The 26,510-nt window shown below is 41.9% G+C and overlaps 1 protein-coding gene and 1 long non-coding RNA gene across 3 annotated transcripts in view; one reads left to right on the forward strand and one right to left on the reverse strand.

Moving 5' to 3' along the window:
- The window catches only part of LOC105471375 (muskelin 1), a 380,915-nt gene that overhangs the window by 164,115 nt on the left and 190,290 nt on the right, over positions 1-26,510 (reverse strand). The gene's annotated exons all lie outside the window — the stretch shown is intronic.
- Positions 27-26,485, forward strand: LOC139362473 (uncharacterized). The gene is made up of 3 exons (XR_011621586.1): positions 27-1,004; positions 3,891-4,018; positions 4,439-26,485. It is a non-coding gene; the product is annotated as an uncharacterized lncRNA (long non-coding RNA).

The following is a 26,510-nucleotide window of genomic DNA, read 5'->3' on the forward strand; positions in this document are numbered from 1 at the left end:
TAAAGGGGCCGCCGCCCTCCCCGGCCGCCTGCGCTCCCTGCCCCGCATCGTTACCCGGGCCCAGCTAGGGGCCACGGTCCTATCTCGGGGTTTTCTACGTGGCTCGCTCCTTTGACGGCCGAGCGACACTGGGTCTGAGGTGTAAGCGCTTTTCCAGGCTCTTCCCTGGGGCTTGGAGGGGAATGGCGCAAAAGACTTTTCTTACAAGCAGAGGTAAGGACAAGCCAAGATGATTACGAACAGAAACACGTTGTAGTTATGGAGCAGAAAGGGAAAATAAGAAGACTAAGTTGGAAAAGGCACGCCTGTGCGCTTTTGGAAGCCACCGCCCTCGCCAGTTTGTAAGTCCTTTACGGAAACAACACTGAAAGGAGCTGGAGGGCAGTAGCTAATGTGTTGTCCTCCTGGAATGGTCCTGGTTTTAAATGTCTTGTCCCCGCCTTTCAGAGTCAGATGGAGACAGGAAAAGGAAATGGTCCCGTGTCCTCCTACCCTGTTTGGTTTGCAGTCTGTGATGCCCTGCATTGTAAACATTTCTTGTGATCCGCGTCCTACTAATCTTGTGGCATTGGTTTCCTGGGGAATGACGTTCACCCACAGACCGAGTTGGGAAGCTGCGTGTCATCATTTTTTCAGTTGGCAAATCTGCCCACTTTGAACTGACATAATTGTAGCCTAAAAGTTCAGCGAGAGAGAAGTTCAGGAAAAAGACTATTCCTTCTTCTTAGAGGCAACAGCAGCCCTGAAAACCATATGGACATCATACCAGCTTCTTATAACAAAAGGAGCACTTGGTCTAAATATCTGGCAGTTTTAGATAATGTTCTCATCAAGTACCTGTTTGTCGTAGTTATGCATATTTATTCCTTGGCTTAGCCACTGCAGTTACCAAAGAGTATGTCTTTTATTGTCTAAGAGGTTAGACTCCTGAAAGCCTGGACAGTGACATAATCTCCACCTGAAGAGTGGAAAAATTCAAGCAGAGTTTCTCAGGAAATGACCAAGTGAGTCGAAACACCTCAATAATTGTATTCTCTTCCCGTTGTAATCATTAACCTGCCGAAACTCCCTCAAGTCCTTTCCTGACTTCCTGTTTCTATAGGTGGAAATTTAATGATAGGCTCTACTAGGATATCAGATCAAAAAAGCCAAATAGAAAGGCCAGGCTGGGCACAGTGGCTCACGCCTGTAATCCCAGCACTTTGGGAGGTCCAGGTGGGAGGATCACTTGAGCCCAGGAGTTTGAGACCAGCCTGGTCAACATAGCAAGACCCCCATCTCTAAAATAACAAAAATAAAATAAGAAAGGCCACAAGTATGTTCACCTTTAAAATTACATGTGCTTGGCCAGGCATGGTGGCTCACACCTGTAATCCCAGCACTTTGGGAGGCCGAGGCAGGCGGATCACCTGAGGTCAGGAGTTCAAGACCAGAGTGGTCAACATGGTGAAACCCCGTCTTTACTAAAAATACGAAAGTTAGCTGTGTGTGGTGACATACACCTATAATCCCAGCTACTTGGGAAGCTGACGCATGAGAATCACTTGAACCCAGGAGGCGGAAGTTGCAGCAAGCCAAGATCACACCACTGCACTCCAGCCTGGGAAACAGAGTGAAACTCTGTCTTGGAAAAATAAATAAAATACAGTAAAATAAAAAATTACATGTGCTCTGTGTGCTGCAGCAGGTTGGAAAAGTATGTGTTCCTTAAGGGAATGCTGTAACCCTTGTGACTTGAGTTGGGAGCTGCCAGAGACAATGGGAAAGGGCCAGAGAATGTTAGCCCCAGAGGGGACATGGTGGTTATCTTTGGAGAAAATAGACACTTTAAAGGGGAGGAATTAACTCACTTGAATTCCTTTGGGCCCCAGATTTTCTAATTCCACTTCTTACCTTAATGTAAGTCAAGTCCTTGTTCTTTTCCAGACATAGTTCCTGAGCAATCTTTTTAAAAAACACATATTAACTAGTTCTTTTTAGGCTTAAATCCTTTTGGTGACTTTCAGCCCCCTTCTAAACTGTTTAACAGAGGCCCTTCATAATCTGCCTTGATTTTTCTCTCCAGCTTCCCTCGCCCCCACCCCCCCATCTTTCTCCTTTGCGCTTTTGACATCTGTCCACTCACTAGCACACTGAATTTGTTCCCATAGAGTCCATGTTCTCTGTAGCCTCCAGGGCTTACTCTAAGCCAGGCTTGGAATATTCTTTACCATACTTTACCCGGCTAACTCCAGCTCATCCTGTAGACTATTTGGTCCTGGAAATTTTTTTTTTTTTTTTTTTTTTTTTTTTTTTTTTTGAGACGGAGTCTCGCTCTGACTGGAGTGCAGTGGCGCGATCTCGGCTCACTGCAAGCTCCGCCTCCCGGGTTCACGCCATTCTCCTGCCTCAGCCTCCGGAGTAGCTGGGACTACAGGCGCCCGCCACCACGCCCGGCTAATTTCTTTTTGTATTTTTAGTAGAGACGGGGTTTCACCGTGTTAGCCAGGATGGTCTCGATCTCCTGACCTCGTGATCCGCCCGCCTTGGCCTCCCAAAGTGCTGGGATTACAGGCTTGAGCCACCGCGCCCGGCCGGTCCTGGAAATTTTTTTGGTTTTCTTTTTTTTTGAGACGGGGTCTCCCTCTGACTCTGTCACCCAGGATGCAATGCAGTCACATGAACATGGCTCACTGCAGCCTTGACCTCCTGGGTTTAAAGGATCATCCTGCCTCAGCCTCCCATGTAGCTGGGACCGTAGGCAGACGTCACCACACCAAGTTACTTTTTTGATTTTTTTGTAGACACAGGGTTTCCCTCTGTTGCCCAGGCTGGTCTTGAGCTCCTGGGCTCAAGCGATCCTCCTGCCTCGGCCCGGCCTCCCAAAGTGCTGAGATTACAGGTGTGAGCCACTGCGTCTGTCCGAAAATCTTTCTTCATCACCTGCTTTGGGATTAGGTGACCGTTTTCTTCATTTTTTTTTTTCCTACACAAGCTAACACAAGATAGGTAACATTTTTTACATTCCTCTTAGCACTCTAAGTTTCCCTCTTTATCTTTGCACACATCACAATATATTTTCATTTCCTCTTTATTTCTCTTTCTTTCTCTCTAAATGATAGCTCCCATGAAGATAAGAGTCATACATATCTTGTTCACAGTTGTATCCTCAGTCCTGTTGATGTGTCTAGCAAATAGAAGATGTTCAGTAAATATTTATCAAAGAATGGATGAATAATGCTAAAAGAGAACTTGAATTAGAGACTTTTGCGTTGCAAAGGAAAAGAAAATGCCAGCACTTCTCAGACTACAAACCTGTATCCCGGAGGTATAATTGCTACTCAGAAGGTAAAGACACAGGATAGTGTGGCTTTCCTGCATCACAAATTTTATAAATGGCAAAATAATTTAAAGCATTCGTATGTTAACATAAATACAGATAGTTATATTATGATACTGAGCCGAAATTTTTTTAAATGTTAAGAAAATAACTTTATCTGAGGAATGCAAATCCTTTTAAATTCTGAGGCCCAGAGAGGCATTAAAGTGAAACAGCGATCCTGTCCTTCTCCCCCACTTTTAAGCTGTGTATTTGTCTCTTGAAACTGCTTACTATTGCCACAGAAGCTAAACATTAACCTACTGATTAATGCTGCACCAGACATTATAACCCACATCCTATAGTTTCATAATGTATAGCCAATCAGTAGCTTGTTTTATTTTAATGTAAATTCTTGGTAAATAACTCAGGAACTACCTCATCTTTCCCTTTAAAAATCCACTTGCAACTGCTGCTTCTCAGAGCGTATATTCAAGGCAACTTGAATCCATGTTCCCGAGTTGCGGTCATCAAGCTTGGCCCAAATAAACTCCCAACTTATATTAATTTTGCCTCAACTTCTTCCTTTTAGGTCAAACATCTAGAGTAAGTCAGCAGGATACGGAGTGATTCCCCCACACACCTGGTGTTTCTCTCTGAAAGCAGCGCTTGGTACCAGTGTGAACTCTCCGCCTTCAGAAGTCTCGTCAGGTGTTTCAGGCGAGTTCTCCTGAATGTGGACCTCCCACTCTTAGGTTGAAGGCCTAGAGTTTATTTGGGCTGTTTTTCAAACCCTTTCTTTCCTTTAAGTGTGAGGGCTTCGGTCTCTGTCTTTGGACAGAAGATCCGGGTAAAGAGCTCTGCCTTTTTGCCCACTCTGTCTTACAGCAGAGGTGCAGGTCATGGTTTTTCTGCCTCTGCTTCAGAACCAGGGGTTTGGGTCAAGGTTTTTTCACCTCTGTCTCACAGCACAGGTTTGAGTGAAAGAACTGGCAGTTAGGCACCAGTGGTTTCATTTTATATTGTATGCCTTTGAGATAGCAGTTGTTTACTATCGCTTGAAAATTCTGAATTAGTCTTTAATTTTAACCAATTCCTGTTAGTTCCTAACTGAAATGTATACCCCTTTTGCTCTTCCAGATGGACGTAATATGAGGGTCTGGTCCCCCATACCTTGAGGACTCTGTTGCCATCTGACAATTAGAGACAATCCAATTGTCCTCATCCTTGAGGACTCTGCTACCATCTGACAATTAGAGACAATCCAAGACATGCCGCAGTTTGATCCTAAACACATTCCTGGCTTTGGTCACTTTTGAAAAGTTCCTGAATTATGAGAAATCAATAATAAGAGGGTTCAAAACCTGAACACTCTTTTTAGAAATACCTGCTGGAATTACATATACGATTTATGGGGTACTCTCTTGTAGTGTCTGGGAAAGTAGACCCATCTAACCTGGAATGATCATAGGCAACAATGACCAAAAATGGGCATCTTTTGATATACCTAAAGTAATTTATTTGTATACACCATTGGAAAGAGCTGGTTTTAGAACCAGACATGTAAATATGAGACTTACTTCCACTGGCACCTAAAAACTTCTAAAAGAAATCCTGAAAGAAAAAATCACTTTCATTCAAGAGGTAAACAAAGGGATATTTGAAACTATTTAAAAAGACTTTGGAGTCTTTCTCCCTTTCACCTCCAGATCTTCCTTTTCCTTCCAGCTCTGTGATCTGAACTCATCCCTTTCTGCTTCTTCCCTTGGCCTCCATACATTTCTTAGGCAGAGATTTTTTAAAATTTCACAATGTACACATTTCCTTCTCTCAGGGGAAATGAATTTAAATTTAGAGCAGAAGGAACAAGTAGAACAACAACAGAACAGGAATAAGACTGCTGAGACTATAAAAATGCAGATCCATCAGAATTTTTTCTAACCAGGTCTAGTGAATGACACTATGATATGGTCTGGCTCTGTGTTTCCAACCAAATATCTCGATTTGTAATCCCCATGTGTTGGGGGAGAAGCCTGGTGGGAGGTGATTGGATCATGGAGGCGGTTTCCCCCATGCTGTTCTCATGATAGTGAGGGAGTTCTCACGAGATCTGATGGTTTAAAAGTGTTTGGCAGTTCCCTTTCTGGCTTTCTCTCTCTTGCTGCCTTGTGAAGAAGGTGCTTGCTTCTCCTTCACCTTCCACCATGATTGTAAGTTTCCTGAGGCCTCCCCAGCCATGCAGAACTGTGAGTCAATTAAACCTCTTTTATTTATAAATTACGCAGTCTCGGGTAGTTCTTTATAGCAGTATGAGAATGAACTAATACACACTGATTTATTGACCCACTATCAGACAGTACCCTTTAAATCTTATCATGTCTTTAAAATGCTAACATTCAGGGAATTAGCTAAGCAGCATTCCAGATGAGATCAGACAGAAAAAAGATAAAATCCTTAAATGCTTAAACTGCCTGCTTTGGATTCCCTGCAAGATTTACCAAAAAACAAATACACAAACAAAAACAAAAACAAAGAAAACACTCCACCCAGTGGTAAAATGGCTAGGATTTGGTGCTTTCACCACTGTAGCCTGAGTTCAATTCCTGGCCAGGGAGCTAATCTCATTTGTTTTAAAGTATTGTATGATTCTTGACCTTTTGGGATACCATTTGTAATTGATCCTTATCCCTTTCATGGACAACTTTTGATTTCCTGTCTTTTTCCATTTGTAAGACATACAGACCATTTGGACCTTCATGAGTACCCAGCCGAGAAGCTGAGATCCTAGAAATCATGACCAGACAGAAATGTGAATTGTACTTCACTTGTGGCTAAACTCCTTTCTTTGAGCTGTCTTTGGGGTGATTCTGGGTCTTGTGAGGACTGTGTTGCACCTCCTTTGGAGATGCCCCATGCATCCTTGGTTAAGTCATAACCTTGATTAAGGCTTACTGGTTCACCTTGGTGAGTCATTTGGAAGCATACCTTTTTTTTTTTTTTTTTTTTTTTTTTAAAGTTCAGAAGCCAGGAATAACAGCTATTTGTGCTGGCTAATACCTGATAATGAGAGACTTGAAAAGTTTTTCTTTTTTTTTTTTTTAATTTTACTTTAAATTCTGGGATACATGTGCAGAATGTGCAGGTTTGTTACATAGGTATACATGTGCCATGGTTGTGTGCTACACTTGCCAACTGTCATCTAGGTTTTAAGCCTTACGTGCTTTAGGTATTTGCCCTAATGCTCTCCCTCCTCTTGGCCCCACTCCCTGACTGGCCCTGGTGTGTGATGTTCCCCTCCCTGTGTCCATGTGTTCTCATTGTTCAACTCCCATTTATGAGTGAGAACATGTGGTGTTTGGTTTTCTGTTCCTGTGTTAATTTGCTGAGAATGATGGTTTCCAGCTTCATCCATGTCCCTGGAAAGGACATGAACTCGTTCTCTTTTATGGCTGCATAGTATTCCATGGTGTATATGTGCCACATTTTCTTTATCCAGCCTATCATTGATGGGCATTTGGGATGGTTCCAAGTCTTTGCTATTGTAATGTGCTGCAGCAAACATACATGTGCGTGTGTCTTTATACCAGAATGATTTATAACCCTTTCAGTATATACCCAGTAATGGGATTGCTGGGTCAAATGGTATTTCTGGTTCTAGATCCTTGAGGAATCACCACACTGTCTTCCACAATCACAATGGTTGGATTAATTTACACTCTCACCAACAAGTGTAAAAGCTTTCCTCTTTCTCCACAGCATTGCCAGCATCTGTTGTTTGCTGACTTTTTAATAATTGCCATTGTAACTGGCATGAGATAGCATCTCACTGTGGTTTTGAGTTGCATTTCTCTAATGACCAGTGATGATGAGCTTTTTTTCATGTTTTTTGGCCACATAAATCTCTTCTTTAAGTTGTCTGTTCATATTCTTTGCCCACTTTTTGATGCGGTTGTTTTTTTTTTCTTGAAAATTTGTTTAAGTTCCTTGTAGATTCTGGATATTAGACCTTTGACACATGGGTAGATTGCAAAATTTTTCTCTCATTCTGTAGGTTGCCTGTACACTCTGGTGATAGTTTCTTTTGCTATGCAGAAGCTCTTTAGTTTAATTAGATCCCATTTGTCAGTTTTTGCTTTTGTTGCAATTGCTTTTGGTGTTTTAGTCATGAAGTCTTTGCCCATGCCTATGTCCTAAATGGTATCGCTTAGGTTTTCTTCTAGGGTTTTTATGGTTTTGGATTTTACATTTAAGTCTTTAATCTATCTTGAGTTAATTTTTGTATAAGGTGTAAGGAAGGGGTCCAGTTTCTGTTTTCGGCATATGGCTAGTTTTCCCAGCACCATTTATTAAACACGGAATCCTTTCCTCATTGCTTGTTTTTGTCAGGTTTGTCAAAGATCAGATGGTTGTAGATGTGTGGTGTTATTTCTGAGGTCTCTGTTCTGTTCCACTGGTCTATGTATCTGTTTTGGTACCAGTATAATGAGTTTTGGTTACTGTAGCCTTGTAGTATAGTTTGAGGTCAGGTAGTGTGATGCCTCCAACTTTGTTATTTTTGCTTATGATTGTCTTGTCTATGCAGGCTCTTTTTTGGTTCCATATGAAATTTAAAGTAGTTTTTAATAATTATGCGAAGAAACTCAATGGTAGCTTAATGGGAATAGCATTGAATCTATAAATTACTTTGGGCAGTATGGCCATTTTCATGATATTGATTCTTCCTATCCATGAGCATGGATTTTTTTCCATTTGTTTGTGTCCTCTCATTTCCTTGAGCAGTGGTTTGCAGTTCTTGAAAAGGTCCTTCACATCCCTTGTAAATTGTATTCCTAGGTATTTTATTCTCTTTGTAGCAATTGTGAATGGGAGTTCACTCGTGATTTGTCTCTCTGTTCTCTCTGATTGGTGTATAGGAATGCTTGTGATTTTTGCACATTGATTTTGTATCCTGAGACTTTGCTGAAGTTGCCTGTCAGCTTAAGGTGATTTTGGGGCTGAGACAATGGGTTTTCTAAATATATAATCATGTCATCTGCAAACAGAGACAAGTTGACTTCCTCTTTTCCTATTTGAATACCCTTTATTTCTTTCACTTGCCTGAGTGCCCTGGCCAGAACTTCCAATACTATGTTGAATAGGAGTGGTGAGAGAGGGCATCCTTGTCTTGTGCCAGTTTTCAAAGGGAATGCCTCCAGCTTTTGCCCATTCAGTATGATATTAGCTATGGGTTTATCATAAATAGCTCTTACTATTTTGAGATACGTTCTATCAATACCTAGCTTATTGAGAGTTTTCAACATGAAGAGATGTTGAATTTCATCAAAGGCCTTTTCTGCATCTATTGAGATAATCATGTGGTTTTTGTCATTGGTTCTATTTACGTGATGGATTACATTTGTTGATTTGTGTATGTTGAACCAGCCTTGCATCCCAAGGCTGAAGACATCTTGATCGTGGTGGATAAGCTTTTTGATGTGCTGCTGGATTCGGTTTGCCAGTATTTTATTGAGGATTTTCACATCAACGTTCATCAGGGTTATTGGCCTAAAATTTTCTTTTTTTGTTGTGTCTCTGCCAGGTTTTGGTATCAGGAGGACACTGGCCTCATAAAATGAGTTAGGGAGGAGTCCCTCTTTTTCTGTTGTTTGGAATAGTTTCAGAAGGAATAGTACCAGCTCCTCTTTGTACCTCTGGTAGAATTTGGCTGTCAGTCCGTCTGGTCCTGGGCTTTTTTTGGTTGGTAGGCTATTAACTACTGCCTCAATTTCAGAGCCTGTTATTGGTCTATTCAGGGATTCAACTTCTTCCTGGTTTAGTCTAGGGAGGGTGTATGTGTCCAGGAATGTATTTCTTCTAGATTTTCTAGTTTATTTACGAGGAGGTGTTTATAGTATTCTCTGATGGTAATTTGTATTTCTGTGGGATCAGAGGTAATATCCCTTTTATCATTTTTTATTGTGTCTATTTGATCCTTCTCTCTTCTTTGTTAGTCTAGCTAGTGGTAATTTTGTTAATTTCTTCAAAAAACTACTCTGAATTCATTGATTTTTTGAAGAGTTTTTCGTGTCTCTATCTCCTTCAGTTCTGCTTTGATCTTAGTTATTTCTTGCCTTCTGCTAGCTTTTGAATTTGTTTGCTCTTGCTTCTCTAGTTCTTTTAATTGTGATTTTAGTGTGACAATTTCAGATCTTTCCAGCTTTCTGATATGGGCATTTGGTGCTATAAATTTCTGTCTTAACACTGCTTTAGCTGTGTCCCAGAGAGTTTGGTATGTTGTCTTTTTGTTCTCATTGGTTTCTTTTTGTTCTCATTGGTTTCAAAGAACTTCGTTATCTCCCTTAATTTTGTTATTTATCCAGGAGTCATTCAGGAGTAGGTTGTTCAATTTCCATGTAATTGTGCAGTTTTGAGTGAGTTTCTTAATCCTGAGTTCCAATTTAATTGCACTGTGGTCTGAGAGACTATTTGTTATGATTTCCATTATTTTGCATTTGCTGAGAAATGTTTTACTTCCAATTATGCGGTCAATTTTAGAATAACTGCCATGTGGTGCTGAGAAGAATATATATTTTGTTGATTTGGGGTGGAGAGTTCTATAGATGTCTGTTAAGTCCACTTGATCCAGAGCTGAGTTCAAGTCCTGAATATCCTTGTTAATTTTCTGTCTTGTTGATCTAATATTGACAGTGGGGCGTTAAAGTCTCCCATTATTGTGTGGGAGTCTAAGTCTCTTTGTAGGTCTCTAAGAACTTGTTTATGAATCTACATGCTTCTGTATTGAGTGCATATATATTTAGGATAGTTAACTCTTCTTGTTGCATTGATCCCTTTACCATTCTGTAATGCCCTTGTCTTTTTTGAACTTTTTGGGTTTAAAGTCTGTTTTATCAGAGACTAGGATTGCATCCCCTGCTTTTTTTTTGCTTTCCATTTGCTTGGTAAATATTCCTTTGTCCCTTTATTTTGAGCCTATATATGTCTTTGCACGTGAGATGGGTCTCCTAAATACAGCACACTGAAGCGTCTTGACTCTTTATTCAGTCTGTGTCTTTTAATTAGGGTGTTCAGCCTATTTACATTTAAGGTTAATATTATTATATGTGAATTTGATCCTGTCATCATGATGCTAGATGGTTATTTTGCACATTAGTTGATGCAGTTTCTTCATAGTGTCACTGGTCTTTATATTTTGGTGTGTTTTTGCAGTGGCTGGTACCGGTTTTTTCTTTCCATATTTAGTGCTTCCATCAGGAGCTCTTGTAAGACTGGCCTGCTGGTGACAAAATCCCTCAGCATTTGCTTCTTTGGAAAGGATTTTATTTCTCCTTTGCTTAAGAAGCTTAGTTTGGTTGGGTATGAGATTCTGGGTTGAAAATTCTTTTCTTTAAGAATGTTGAATATTGGCCCCCATTCTCTTCTGGCTTGTAGGGTTTCTGCAGTGAGATCTGCTGTTGGTCTGATGGGCTTCTCTTTGTAGGCTACCTGAACTTTCTCTCTGACTGCCCTTAACATTTTTCCTTCATTTCAACCTTGGAAAATCTGATGATTATGTGTCTTGGGGTTGATCTTCTCAAGGAGTATCTTAGTGGTATTCTCTGTATTCCCTGAATTTGAATGTTGGCCTGTCTTGCTAGGTAGGGGAAGTTCTGGATAATATCCTGAAGTGTGTTTTCCAACTTGTTTCCATTCTCCCTATCACTTTCAGATACACCAATCAATCGTAGGTTTGGTCTTTTCACATAGCCCCATATTTCTTGGAGGCTTTGTTCGTTCCTTTTCATTCTTTTTTCTCTAATCTTGTCTTTACACCTTAGTTCAGCAAGGTGACCTTCATCTCTGATATCCTTTCTTCCACTTGATTGATTCAACTATTGATACCTGTGTATGCTTCACCAAATTCTCGTGCTGTTTTTTTCAGCTCCATCAGGTCATTTATGTTCCTCTCTAAACTGGTTATTCTAGTTAACAGTTCCTGTAACCATTTATTAAGGTTCTTAGCTTCCCTGAATTGGGTTAGAACATGTTCCTTTAGCTCAGAGGTGTTTGTTATTACCCACCTTCTGAAGCCTACTTCCGTCAATTCTTTAATCTCATTCTCCATCCAGTTTTGTGTCCTTGCTGGAGAGGAGTTGCGATCATTTGGAGGAGAAGAGGCATTCTGGTTTTTGGAATTTTCAGTGTTTTTGTGCTGGCTTTTCCTCATCTTCGTGGATTTATCTACCTTTGATCTTTGAAGCAGATGACATTTGGATGGGGTTTTTGTGTGGGAGTCTTTTTTTGTTGATGTGGTTGTTGCTTTCTGTTTGTTAGTTTTTCTTCTGACAGTTTCCTCTTCTGCAAGTCTGCTGCAGTTTGCTAAAGGTCACCTCTAGACCCTATTTGCCTGGGTATCACCAGTGGAGGCTGCAGAACAGCAAAGATTGCTGCCTGCTCCTTCCTCTGTAAGCTTTGTCCTAGAGGGGCACCAGCCTGATGCCAGCCAGAGCTCTCCTATATGAAGTATCTGTTGACCCCTGTTGGGAGCTGTCTGTCAACCCCTGTTGGGAGGTTTCTCCCAGTCAGGAGGCTTGGGGGTCAGGGACCCACCTGAGGAGGCACTTCGTCCGTTAGCAGAGCTGGTACACTGTGTTGGGAGAATATCTTTTGTCAGGAGCAGCTGCTCTCTTCAGAGCCAGCAGGCAGGAAAGCTTAAGTCTGCTGAAGCTGTGCCCACAACTGCCCCTCCCCAGTGCTCTGGGGACAATCCAGTGCTCTGTCCCATGGAGATGAGAGTTTTATCTGTAAGCCCCTGACTGGGGCTGTTACCTTTCCTTCAGAGATGCCCTGCCCAGTGAGGAAGAATCTAGAGAAGCAGTCTGGCCACAACCGCTTTGTCACGCTGTGGTGAATTCTGCCCAGTCCAAACCTCCCAGTCTCCTTAGCACTGTCAGGGGAAAACTGCCTACTAAAGCCTCAGTAATGGCAGATGCCCCTCCCCCCACCAAACTCAATCATCCCAGGTCGACTTCAGACTGCTGTGCTGGCAGTGAGAATTTCAAGCCAGTGGTTCTTAGCTTGCTGGGCTCCGTGGGAGTGGGATCCACTTAGCAAGACCACTTGACTTCCTGGCTTCAGCCCCCTTTCCAGGGGAGTGAACGGTTCTGTCTCGCTGGGGTTCCAGGCACCACTGTGGTACGAAAAAAAAAAAAACTGCGACTAGCTCAGTGCCTGCCCAAACAGCCTCTCAGTTTTGTGCTTGAAACCCAGGGCCCTGGTGGTGTAGGCTCATGAAGGAATTTCCTGATCTCTGGATTGTAAAAACCATGGGAAAAGCATAGTACCCAGGCTGAGTAGCACAGTCCCTCATGGCTTCCCATAGCTGGGGCAGGGAGGTCCCCCCGCTCCTCACACTTCCTGGGTGAAGCAATGCCCCACCCTGCTTCTGCTTGCTCTCCGTGGGTTGCACCCATTGTCTAACCAGTCCCAGTGAGATGAACTGGGTACCTCAGTTGGAAATGCAGAAATCACCTGCCGTCTGCGTTGGTCTTGCTGGGAACTGCAGACCGGAGCTGTTTCTATTTGGCCATCTTGGCCCCTCCTCGAAAAGTGTTTAAGAACTCCATAGTCAAAAGCCAGCTTCATTAAAAACAGATTCGCAGGCGTGGTGGCTCCTGCCTGTAATCCCAGCCCACTTCGGGAGGCCACAGTGGAAGGTTGCTTGAGTCCAGCGTGGGCAATGTAATGAGTCCCTGTCTCTACAAAAAGTAAAAACAAAACTTAGCTGGGCATGGTGGTGCGTGCCTGTAGTCCCAGCTGCTTAGGAAGCTGAGGTGGGAGGATCATTTAAGCCCAGAATGTGTCAAGACTACATGAACTGTAATCTATGCCACACTGCACTCCCACTTGTGTGACAGAGTGAGACCCTGTTTCTATTTTTTAATTTTTCTTTCAGTATCACAGAACAGAGAGACTCTCTCTCTCAAAACGAACAAACCAGGGCCGGACATGGTGATTCATGCCTATAATCCCAGCACTTTGGGAGGCCGAGGCAGGCGGATCATGATGTCAGGAGATCGATACCATCCTGGCTAACACAGTGAAACCTGGTCTCTACTAAAAATACAAAAAAATTAGCTGGGCGTGGTGGTGGGTGCCTGTAGTCCCAGCTACTCAGGAGGTGAGACAGGATAATGGCAGTGAACCTGGGAGGCGAAGCTTGTAGTGAGCCAAGATTGCACCACTGCACTCCAGCCTGGGCAACAGAGCAAGGCTTCGTTTCAAAAACAAACAAACAAACAAAAATGAGACTCAACCTCGTCCCACCTCTCTGCTGTCTTCAGTACCACATGAAAGGATCTAGAGGAGACTTCTAATGACTCAGACCCCTTAAGGAAGACAGAAAAAGATGCCTCTCACTCCCTTTCCGGGTTCTTCTGTCTTCCTGTGGAGTCTGAAGAGTCATGGAGAGATTTCATGACAGTTTCCAGCACACAACTCTGCTCTCTTTTGTGTCATGTCACCTGATCCCTTTGGCTTTTAGGCGTACTGGATATTATTCTGTTCTGTTAGAGAACACTTAACCTTTGTGTGTGTGATGGCTGGTAAGTTACTGATGAGAATTACAATATTGGAGTTGGCTGACAGAAGTTGTTTACAGTGAATGGTTATTATTATTACTACAGGGAGTTACTGGTTTCTTTGCTCGTTAAGATAAGAAAGGCATGGTTTAAATACTTAGAGAAATGTTTTTGTATTGAAGTACACCATGGAAGTGTTGCATGGCCCAGTCCCATGGTATTTCCCCTCTTTTTGGGGACCCAGGATTCAGCCTAAAAATGGAATGCTTAATTTTTAAAGATCTAGATGCTCTGCCTTCAATTGCACCTGCTTTTCACATATTTAAATTATTAGGTTCTAAAAACTCTAAATGTTTTGTTGACCCTGTTCCTTAATGGGCTCTGCCCTGAGCTCAGTGATCCAACTGGAAAACAGACTACATTAAAAGCTACTTATCTAAGTGAAATAGGTCTCCTTATAAAATCCAATGATAGATTCCTGTGATTTCGTGTTACCTTGGCATCCATTTTTACTTTTCCTCCAACATACCCAAACTCCTCCTTGAAAAGGCTTAAATTCTTTCTCTTTGTGCTTTGAGATATAAATTTACTACTCCATTTTCTCTAAAACTCAGTACAAGCCTCTTCCAGAGTCAAGAAAACTTTTTTTCCTTTGAACTTTAAACTTTTCCATTTACAAAGGTACAGTTTGAATCTAACTGTCCTTTTAAACTAGTGAGTTTTACCAGTCTCATGACTAAAATTTTTTTTCTCTGCTTGGTTTTGTTTTGTTTTTCTTACCTCAGTTCACCAGCAGTTTCAATGTGGCTAAAATTTTTAAATTAAAGCTATAAAGTCATTATCTGTGTCTGGGTGATTTATGTGTACATGTATACATGTCTGTTTATATATCGCCTACATGGTACCATTGACTTATAGAAAAAGTGCTTATAAATAATATAACCAACCCAAATGCTTTTCACGGTCCCTTGACTTTAGTAATCTTGGGTTTAAATTAAGATGGATTTCCATTTTCAATTATTAGTGAAGTAAAATAGAAACATCTTCAAATTTTAATTCAGACGTGTTTGCCTAGATATGTTGGTCAGACTGGTTTATACTGTCTCTGCTAAATGTTTTAAGGTCGTTAAGGCCATTGCTTTTATGTTATTTTTTGATATTTGCTTAATTTGTCTGTAAGCTTATATCTTTGGATTTCAGCCTTTAGATTCTGAGTACTAGACAAGTGGCCCTGGGGACAGTGCCTGGGCCCCATCATCCCTAGTTGAACTATGCCTCTTGGGTATACTGCAAGGAGTTGGATCCTCCAGGCATTGTCTCCATAGCACTGTCATTTGTTCTGAGCTCTGGTACATAATTAAAATCGCTTACTTCTTAGGTTTTTCACTGAAAATTAGGGTTACTAAGAGTTAACATTGTGGTTAATATATGTAACTAAAACTACTAGGCCAGAAACATATAAAGAAGATGTAAAGAAAGTTGAAAAGGGTAATTTTTTTCCTTTACCTAAGAGAGGACTTTGGTCAAAATGATAAGAGGATAGTAAATCTTTGTCCTAAGTAGAATACCAATATTAAAAAAATGAAGTATAGGACAAAACTGAAGGTATAAGCAAGTTGTAAAATGTTTGTGGAAGATTAATGTCATGAAAAGAATTTTGTATGTGATACAGTTGGCTAAAATTAGAAGGAGATTATTGACTTTTTCTAAAAATTAAGCATTGATATTTAAAGCACACTGATGTGGGACCCCTGTTTCAGAGTAACAGGGTTTTCTTGGAGCATTAATCTGCTCTTTAATAGAAAAATGTTTAAAGGTTATGGAAATCTTATGCAGTTAAAACTGAGGACTAGATGCGGTGGCTCACACCTGTAATCCCAGCACTTTGGAAGGGTGAGGTGGGTGCATCACCTGAGGTCAGGAGTTTCAGATCAGCCTGGCCAACAGGCGAAACCCCATCTCTACTAAAAATACAAAAATTAGCTGGGCATGGTGATAGGTGCCTGTAATCCCAGTTGCTTGGGAGGTTGAGGCAGAAGAATCACTTGAACCTGGGAGGCAGAGGTTGCAGTGAGCCGAGATCACACCATTGGATTCCAGCCTGGGTGACAAGAGTGAAACTGTCTCAAAAAAAAAAAAAAAAAATCCACTTGTTACTGCTGCTACTCAGAATGTGTATTCAGGGCAACTAGAATCTATGTTACTGAGTGGCAACCCTCAAGCTTGTCCCAAATAAACTCTCTATTTATATTAATTTTGCCTCAGCTTCTTCCTTTTAGGTCAACAATGTTAAGATAAAATAGAAGACAAAAGAAATGTCAAAATCTGCAGGAGGCTGCTAGTAGTTAGGCCCTTAGTACTCTTCGGCACATCTTAACTCTCCTTTGTCTATAGGACATGATTTTAAGTGATGGGGTTTATTGTAAGATACACAGGGAAAGCCTGGAATTTATAATCTCTCTAGTTCCCTTGCAATTCAAAGACTGAGACCTATTGAACCTTATGGAAAACTGGACAATGGATCATCATATTTTAGGCATAACAGCAGCTGTGATGACACAACAGCTCTAGTGACCCAGTTGTCTTATCATCGCCCACAAGCTATCATCTTTTACTCTCTGTATTAGTCCATTCTCACACTACTATAAGGAACTACCTAGGCCGGGTGCGGTGGCTCACGCCTGTAATCCCAGCACTTTGGGAGGCCACGGCAGATGGATCACCTGAGATCGGGAGTTGGAGATCAGCTTGACTAACATGGAGAAACCCCATCTCTACTAAAAATACAAAAATAGCTGAGTGTGGTGGCACATACCTGTAATCCCAGCTACTCAAGAGGCTGAGGAGGAGAATCACTTGAACCTGGGAGGTGGAAGTTGCGGTGAGCCAAGATCGTGCCATGGCACTACAGCCTGGACTGGACAACAGGAGTGAAACTCTGTCAAAAAAAAAAAAAAAAAAAAAAAGAACTACCTGAGGCCAGGCAGGGTGGCTCACACCTATAATCCCAGCACTTTGGGAGGCCAAGGCAAAGTGGATCACCTGAGGTCAGGATTCAAGACCAGCCTGACCAACATGGTGAAACCCTGTCTCTACCAAAAATACAGAAATTAGTTGGGCCTGGTGATGCATGCCTGTAATCCCAGCTACTTGGGAGGCTGAGAGGGGAGAATTGCTTGAACCTGGGAGGTGGAGGTTGCAGTGAGCTGAAATCATGCCATTGCATTCCAACCTGGGTGACAGAGCAAGATACTGTCTCAAAAAATAAAAATTAAAAAAAAAAACTACATGAGACTGGATAATTTATGAAGAAAAGAGGTTTAATTTATTCACAGTTCTATATGGCTGGGGGAGGCCTCAGAAAACTTACAATCATGGTGGAAGGCAAAGGAGAAGCAAGTACCTTTTTCACAAGGCAGTAGGAGAGAGAAATCCAGTGAGGGAAGTCCCAAACACTTAAACCATAAGATCTCATGAGATTCAATATCATGGGAACAGCATGGGGGAAATTCACCTCCAGGATCCATTCACCTCCCAGCAGGTCCCTCCCTTGACACATGGGGATTACAACTTGAGATAAGATTTGGGTGGGGACACAGGGCCAAATCATATCATTCTGCCCTGACCCCTCTCCAATTTCATGTCCTTTTCAAATCGCAAAATACAATTATTCCTCCTCAACAGTCCCCCAAAGTCTTAACTCATTCCAACATTAACTCAAAAGTTCACAGTCCAAAGTCTCTTCTCAAACAAGGTAAGTACCTTCTGCTTAGGAGCCTGTAAAATAGAAAACAAGTTAGTTACTTCCAAGATACAATAGGGGTTCAAGTATTGGGTAAATGCTCCCATTCCAGATGGAAAAACTAGCCAAAACAGAGGGGCTACAGGCCCCACTGCCAGTCTGAAATTCAGCAGGGCAGTCATTAAATCTTCAACTCCAAAATAATCTCCTTTGACTCCATGTCTCACATCCAGAGTATGCTGATGCAAGAGGTAGGCTCCCAAGGCCTTAGGCAACTCGCCTGTGTGACTCTGCAGGGTACAGCCCCTGCGACTGCTTTCATGGGCTGCCCTTGAGTTCCTGCAGCTTTTCTAGGTGCACAATGCAACCTCTCGGTGGATCTACCATTCTGGGGCCTGAAGGATTGTTGTCCTCACAGGTCCACTAGGTAGTGCCCCAGTAGGGACTTCATGTGGGAGCTTGCACTCCACATTTCCCCTCTGCACTGCCCTAGTAGAGGTTATCCATGAGGGCTCCACCCCTGCAGCAGACTTCTGCCTGGATATCCAGGTGTTTCCTTACATCCTCTGAAATCTAGGTGGAGGATTCTCAAACTTTAACTCTTGCCTTCTGCACACCTGCAGGCCCCACACCTCGTGGAAGCCACCAAGGCATGGGGCTGCACACACTGAAGCAACAGCCCAAGCTGTACCTTGGCCCCTTTTAGCCACAAGTGGAGCTGTAGTTGTGGCTAAAAGGGGCACGGCACCCTGCATCCCCCAACTGTGGCTGGATGCAGGATGCCATGTTCCAAGCCTGCACAGAGTAGTGGGGCCCTGGTCCCAGCCCAAGAAACCATTTTTCCCTCCTAGGCCTCTGGGCCTGTGATGGGAGGGGCTGCCTTGAAGGTCTCTGAAATGCCCTGGAGACATTTTCTGCATTGTCTTGGCAATTAACATTTGGTTCTTCTTTACTCATTCAATTTTTGCAGCTGGCAGCTTGAATTTCTCCCCAGGAGATGAGTTTTTCTTTTCTACCACATAGTCAGGCACAAATTTTCCAAACTTTTATGCTCTGCTTCCCTTTTAAACATAAGTTCCAATTTCAGATCCTCTCTTTGTGAACGCGTATGACTGTACACTTTCATAAACAGCCAGATCACATCTTCAGTGGTTTGCTGCTTAGAAATTTCTTCTGCTAGATACCTTAAATAATCCTTCTCAGGTTCATAGCTTCACAGATCTCTAGGACAGGGGCAAAATGCCACCAGTCTGTTTGCTAAAGCATAGCAAGAGTGACTTTTGCTCCAGCTCCCAGTGAGTTCCTTATCTCCATCTGAGACCACCTCAGCCTGGACTTCATTGTCCATATCACTATCAGCATTTTGGTCAAAACCATTCAACGAGTCTCTCGGAAGTTCCAAATTTTCCCACATCTTCCTGTATTCTGAGCCCTCCAAACTGTTCCAACCTTTGCCTGTAATCCACTTCCAAAGTCAGTTCCACATTTTCAGGTATTTTTATAGCAGTGCCCCATTCCTGGTACCAATTTTCTGTATTACTCCATTCTCACACTGCTATAAAGAACTGCCTGAGGCTGAGTAATTTATGAAGAAAAGAGGTTTAATTGACTCACAGTTTCACATGGCTGGGGAGGCCTCAGCAAACTTAACAATCATGGTGGAAGGTGAAGGAGAAGCAAGCACCTTCTTCACAAAGTGACAGGAGGGAGAGAGAAAGGGGGGATGTGCAACACTTTTAAACCATCCACTCTCCTGAGCTCACTATCACGTGAACAGAATAGAGGAAATCCCCCTCATGATCTAGTTACCTCCCACCAGGTCCTTTCCTTGACAGGTGGGGATTATAATTTGAGATGAGATCTGGGTGGGGACACAGAGCCAAACCATATCACTCTCCAATGCCTTTCAGTATGCGTCCCCATATTAAATACTTCCCTAAGAGAGAGAATAACTCATTGTGTTTGGTCACTATCCACTCTCTTTTTCTTGCAACATATATTTATGGAAAGGCTGTGATGTGCCAGGGGTAAGCAGACAGGCCATACAAGAGCCCTACTTCACAGAGCTAATATTCTGGTGGGGCAAAAAATGATAAATATAATAAATAAGTCCACTAGATAATTTTAGTCTGTCCTATGTAGAGACTAAACCAGGGTAATTTTTAGATTGGATAGTAAAGAAAGCTTCTCTAAGAAGGTAATACTTAAACTACTACAATGATGAAGAGCCACCCCCACAAAGCCTGAATAGAAAGAATTGTAGGCAGAGACCGGGACCTTTACTGATACAATGACTTATCCAAGGAAATAGAGCTAATCAGTAACAGACCCAGAATATTTTTGGTTCAAAAGCCCATCCTGTTGGATTGCATCACATTTCTTCCCAAATAAGTTGCTATATGGGAACTAAGTAAACTCTAAAGCACTGTTCAAATATAAGATATTGTCAAATAATAGTATTACTAAAAGGCCACCAAAGTTAACGAAGGAAAACAAACACAGCTGAGTTTATTTTTCAGGCAAAGGAACACACCAGTTGGCTGAGGGCATAAAGCATGTGTTTTTAATTGTTAGGAAAGGGTTTCATGGTTGCTTTGCTATTTAAGGCTGAGTCTGTTCATGCTTCTATAACAAAGTAACTGAGACTGGGTAACATATAAAGAATAGAAATTCATTTCTCACTGTTCTGGAGATTGGAAGTACATGATCAAGGCACCCGCAGGTTCAGTGTCTGGTGAGGGCCCAGTCTCCCTGCTTCCAAGGTGATGCCTTGTTGCTGCCTCCTCCAGAGGGGACTAATAGCTGTGTGCTCACATGGTGGAAAGGATGTAAGGGCAGAAAGGGGGCCTAGCTAGTTCCTTCCAACCCTTTTATAAGGTTAATAATCCCATTCATGAGGACAGAGCATCATTCCCTAACCACCTCCTAAAGGCCCCACCTCCTAATGCTATTGCATTGGAATTTTTTGAGATGAATTTTGGAGGGGACACAAACATTCAAACCACAGCAAAGGATGAAAAACAAACACTCCAAATAGGCCAGAGTAAATCCATAGCTCTCCACATGATTGGTTAATAGAAGACCCATATTTCATTGGAAAAAAGTCTTCAGATAGGTCCTGTAAGGGTTTTGCTTCAGCTTACTAGGATCAACAAAATTCATGTTTTCTTTAACAGCGTTAGCTGTTAAAGGGCAGTTGAAGCACAACACAGTATTCAATGCGCTATCCCCTAGGCAAGCTCTGCTATGAATAAAAGCATTTCTTTTTATGATATTATTATGCAACAGATGAAGAAACTAATATCCAAACATGTTAGCTGCCATGCCTAAGGTCATTTATACAACCAGGCTGTTTACACATCTCAGTCTAGAACCCAAGTCCCCAGTTCTCAATCACTTTCCAAATGTAATTTTTTGTTTTGTTTTGTTTTTAGAAACAGAGTCTTACTCTGTTGCCAAGGCTGGAGTACACTAGTGGCATGATCATAACTCTCTGCAACCTTGAATTCCTAAGCTCAGGTGATCCTACCTCTTCAGCCTCCTGAGTAGCTAGGACTACAGGCGTGGGCCACTTCCTCCAGCTAATTTCTTTATTTTTTTTGTAGAGTCAGGGTCTTCCAATGTTGCCCAGGCAGGTCTCAAACTCCTGGCCTCAAGAGATCCTCCTGCCTCAGCCTTCCAAAGTGTTAGGATTACTGGCATGAGCCACTGTGCCTGGTCTTCCTAATATACTTCATGGGGCATTTTTGAGGCCTATTCCTATATTGTACACATACAGCACATAATAGGCACTCAAGAAATACTTTTTAAATTGAATCTCCTAATTCCTCCTGAATTTCTTCTCACTAGTGTATTATTATGTTTAAATAAATAAAAGGAGTATGCTTAGGGATCATCTATAAGTCAGAAGACTAGAAAGAATGAAAGGCATGGGGCTATTGGTCAGTTTTTTTTTGGTCCATAAATGTAGAAAATCACAATGGGGGTATAAGAGTGAACTTTTCTCAAAATAATTCATGTCAAACACTTCTCATATGAGGAACTTACATGCATTATCTCAATCTTCATAACAGCCCCACAAGTAAACCGAGATTCTTGGAGGTTGAGACTAACCAAACTCATGCGTCCTCTGTATCATACAATTCTCAAGTGCTTGCAATCCTAACATCACCCCAGGATTCAGAAGTCCAAGAGATGGAATCTCTGATACGTTCCTAAAACAAATGGTTCTACCTCAATCTTATTTCTGCTCACTCATGGTTCCGGTATTAACTCATTACAACTTTGTCATTGTTTAAGATTATTTATTCAAGCATAACATTGCCAAAACGAACAAATGAAAAGCAAAGAATACCAGGGTTCTGTTTGTTGAGTAAGGGGATATCCCTTTTATTTTCCAGGAGAAAGTAATTTCACTCCTGCCCCAATGGGCCCTTTGCCCAAGACACAGGTGAACATTGAGGCTGGCTTCAGGTATGAAGCTAAGGTCTGTCTTCTCCCAGGAGGTGGCAGCAGCAGCAGCTGCAGCCTCCGCCTGCTGCAGAAATCAGACAGAATTCATCTGTTTTCCTATTGGCATCCAAACCCAGAAATTCCTGGTTCCAAAGACCACTTCATCCCTTCCTTGGTTTTGCAGAGCTTAGTTGGAGCTGGGGCGTTGGGAGTTCAGGAGTTGGCAATAATTCCTCTTTATAAGTACTTAGTTTTTTTTGTAAACACTTTGGTCTGGGCTGTGACCTTGAAGCATGTATGAAGGAGGTTCAGGAAGTCTCTGGCCAGGGAAAAAGAGCTTCAAAAAGAAACAGTAGCTGAAACACATCCACAGAAGCATAAATCTAGAGATCCCAGTGCACAGTTTGGTACCACACAAACGATACAGATTGTAGACCTGGCCTCTCAGCGACCAGCCAGCTGACCTTCTCATTGAACCTGTCAGAACCATAATTTCCTCATCCACCCAGCATGGACTAGGTCATCTCGAAGCACCTGCTAATTCTTAAATTATAAGTTACTGCACTTTTATTTTCTGGACTAACGGCTGGGCCTTCACCCTTGCAGAATTTTTTAAAATCTCAGACACAACAAAGCACTACTGGTTCCAAGTTAATCCCAGTTGAGCACATATGCTGGTTTGGCAAACACTGCCAGCTGCATAGAAGGCGGGCAGGAATCCCAGGAAATGTCTGCACACCACTCAGCTATGGATGAACTGTCAACTGCTGGGGGTTGCTTTGCAAATTACCACATCTAAATGAAGCTGACAAAATGATATTTCAGAAAAGCAATTAACACTGATGCCTAGTGTATTTGGAACCAAAAGGCCTTTTGGGAAGAATGAAACTGGCTCAGGAAAAGAGTACCCCAGCTCTCCAGGTAGAAATGTTAAGTCAAGATCTTCCATACTTTTCTCCCATCACCACCAGTCAGATCGGCAGCCTTGTCTTTGTGAAGGAGACGGAACTAGTTCCTTTCATTTTCCCCCAGCTTCCACTTGGATTGGTTAAACTTTCATCCATTTGTTCAGTGAACATCTACAGATCACCTCCCATGAGTCAGGGACTGGGTGTACACCTGGTTATTGAGGAGCTCACAATGGAGTAGTCAGATGCTAAATGAATTAATATACATGAAGCATTCAGAAAGGGTTGGAATGTAAAATATAATAGAGGTGAAAGAGATAGTGTTCTCCCTAAGGCCACAGGCCAAATACTATACTTTCTAATAAAAGCTATCCCTAGAGTATGGCACAATCATCTAGAAAAAATCTCATCCTCCTATAGGTATTGGCCCCTGTGGGATTGTCAATTAAACTTTTCCTATTTCACATGAAAGTTGTCATATTAGAATCCCTTCCCAGATTGGGAGTTTTGGCTCCGGAAGCCCACTCTAAATGGAAATGTTGTACACGTTACCTGGCATCAAAGGATGGGGCTGGTGGGACAACTTCTGTCTCCACCTCTTCCTCTTGAAAATATCAGCACAGGTGATGGGCAGGTTAAATAAGTTTCAGTGTTACTGCAACAGAGAGAACTGAGGAATGACAGAGGTAGGAGAGTCTGGTGATAACAAACCCTAGATAGCTTCACTCCTGAGAAGAACCATATTCTGGAAGTTTGGAGAGCAGGTCAGAGGGCAAGAAAACACAGGACTGTCCTGTGTGACAAGGAATGAACTGAGCTATAGACCATAACAAACAAGCAGAAAAGAAGCAAACCATTTCTCCTGGTTCCCTGAACTGATTTCAGATTAGTCTGAAAAGGACAATTGAAGTTTGCCTTCCAAGAGACGCTAGATGCCCTCTTAATGTTGAAATCAAGTCCAGTATTTCTCGAACATAATTTTTTAATAGAGACATTTCTTATGTTGATGATTTCTTTTCTTCCTGTAGAGTTCCAAATAAGCCTCAAGAGGATCTTCTTCCCACAGCTCCATGGGCAATTCACAGCTATGCCAGTTACTACATGTATAGCACAAAGGTTGAGAACCTCTGGCCTTTGACTGAGTTTTATCCAACTGAATGTTTAGTTCACTGATGTCATAGCCCCAAAAATAATCAGTGTTATAATGGGATTCTCTGGTGAACATATTTATAGTGAAGCCTCTGAGCAGCAGTTCTCTCCCTTGGCTTCACACGGGGAACTTTAAAAAATCCTCACCCCACATCACAAACCAATTACATATTAGGGGTGGGGCCTAGGCATCAACTTTTCTTTAATCTACCATAGGTATCAACATTTTTGTATGTTCCTCAAAAGATGGCTATGTACAGCCAAGATTGAGACTTTCCCACATTAAGTCTTAGAATAATAAGAGGCAGGAAGCTGCTAGTAACTGACAGCTGAGCTCACCTCCTCCCTTTGGAATTTCTCCTGAAAAGCCAGCATGAAGAAACCAAATACTGCAATGGCAGCCAGCATAAACATCCACCTTGTAAGATTTTCATTTCTGCCTTCCCACCGTATCCACCAGGTCGTCTACAATTAAAATGATTTGAGTACCTACAAAGTTATGAACAGTGACTAATCAGTATTTCAAAGACAGAACCGGTAACAGGTGATGGTGGTATGAATGCCATGCTCTAGAGATTCCACATTATTTTTTTTTTTTTTTGAGACAGGGTCTCACTATATCACCTCATGCTGGAGTGCAGTGGCGTGATCTCGACTCACTGCAATCTCTTTCTCTGGAGTTCAAGCAATTCTCCTGCCTTAGCTTCTGGAGTAGCTAGGATTATGGGTGTGTCCCACCATACCTGGCTAATTTTTTTTTTTTTTTCACTAGAGACGGTGTTTTGCCGTGTTGGCCAGGCTGGTCTTGAACTCCTGGCCTCAAGTGATTCACCCACCTCGGCCTCCCAAAATGCTGGGATTACAGGCATAAGCCACCTCTCCCAGCCCCACATTCATCTTAAAAACAAACATAAATGCTTTTTTTCCCACCCTCCAAACTCCTCAGTCTTGTCTCTCTCCCCAATCTCCATCCATTTTTCTTTTCCCCTTTCTCTCCCTTCCTGCCTGCCATCTCCTTTACCTGCTCTCCAACCTTGTCACTGTTATTCTTGTTGCACTTATTTCTTGTATTTCTTTCTTAGCCTCCGCACCTCACTATTCCCTCTGTGTCTTATTTTCCTTTAGTCTCTATTCTCTTCCCCTTACCCACAATTACACATCTTTCTTCTCTGTTTCATCATCTTTCCCACTCGCAGCTCCTTAATTGGCTATAATATGAAGCAAAAGCATTCTCAGATGGTTATAATTATTAACCCATTTCTTGTGTGCCCCAAGAATACTCACCAGTAGCACTTGTGGCTGCAGCGTTTACCCCGAGATAACTTTGCCACAAAATGTCTCGCTTTTATTATTATTTTCACATCGCTCTAGTGTATTGACTTTGGAAACAAAAGACATCATTCTGTTTATAGCATTCTATTTTTAGAGGTGGTATTTCCATTTACAAAATACAGTAATTCTCAATCGCTGAAAATGTCAAATCCTAGAAAACGTAGCATTCCTATGTGTGATGTTAACATCGTTAACGAACAGTTGGCCAAAGATTCGTTTGATGAATCCCATTTCTCTGAAATAGACAATTCTGATGTTTCAGACAATTCTGATGACTCAGACGATTCTCATGTTAGTTCCGTTTAGCATTAACTCTAAGAACAGTTTTTATATTTTATTTTCACATTGAAAATCAGTCAGATTTGCTTCAGCCTCAAAGAGCATGTTTATGTAAAATTAAATGAGTGCTGGCAGCAAGCTACTTTTTTTCTAAATGGGAAAAGGGTTAAATAAGATATTCTATCAGTTTTAAAAGCAGATAAGTGCTGAAAATACTATATTTCTCTCTCCAAGGAGAAAAACAAAACTAGCTCATAGTTAGCACTCCTTAAATCTTAACTAATTATTTTTCTTACAACTCTCTGTATTGGCCCCAGATTACTTTTTTCATTGACCTTCACCAGAAAAATGGTTCTCTGTTCTTCAATTCTGACAACAGCAGCTGACATCAATATAAAAAGAGAAAGAAGCTAAAAACAGTAATTGAGTGTATACACCCTGAATTGAATATTGAGTTGCAAAATCATCATGATTATTATTGTAATTACAGAGAGGAGGCATTGCAATAATTGTTCAAGTGTCTTCTTCAGGAAATAACTAAAACAGGGCCAGCTGTCACAAACCACCCTACAGTAATGATCCCCCTGTGTGCATCTTCAGTATTCACGGTGACTCTATAATAACAAATTTGTGCACTCATCTAACATCCTTTTTCAAAATTTTTAATTTTATAAACAATAGAAACAGAGTCTCACTGTCGTTGCCCAAGCTGGTCTTAAACTCCTGGCCTTAAGCGCTCCTCCTACCTCGGCCTCCCAAAGTGCTAATCTGATGCCTTTAAACAACTTAAAAAA

Source organism: Macaca nemestrina, chromosome 4 (genome assembly GCF_043159975.1).
Source record: "Macaca nemestrina isolate mMacNem1 chromosome 4, mMacNem.hap1, whole genome shotgun sequence".
NCBI lineage: Eukaryota > Metazoa > Chordata > Mammalia > Primates > Cercopithecidae > Macaca > Macaca nemestrina.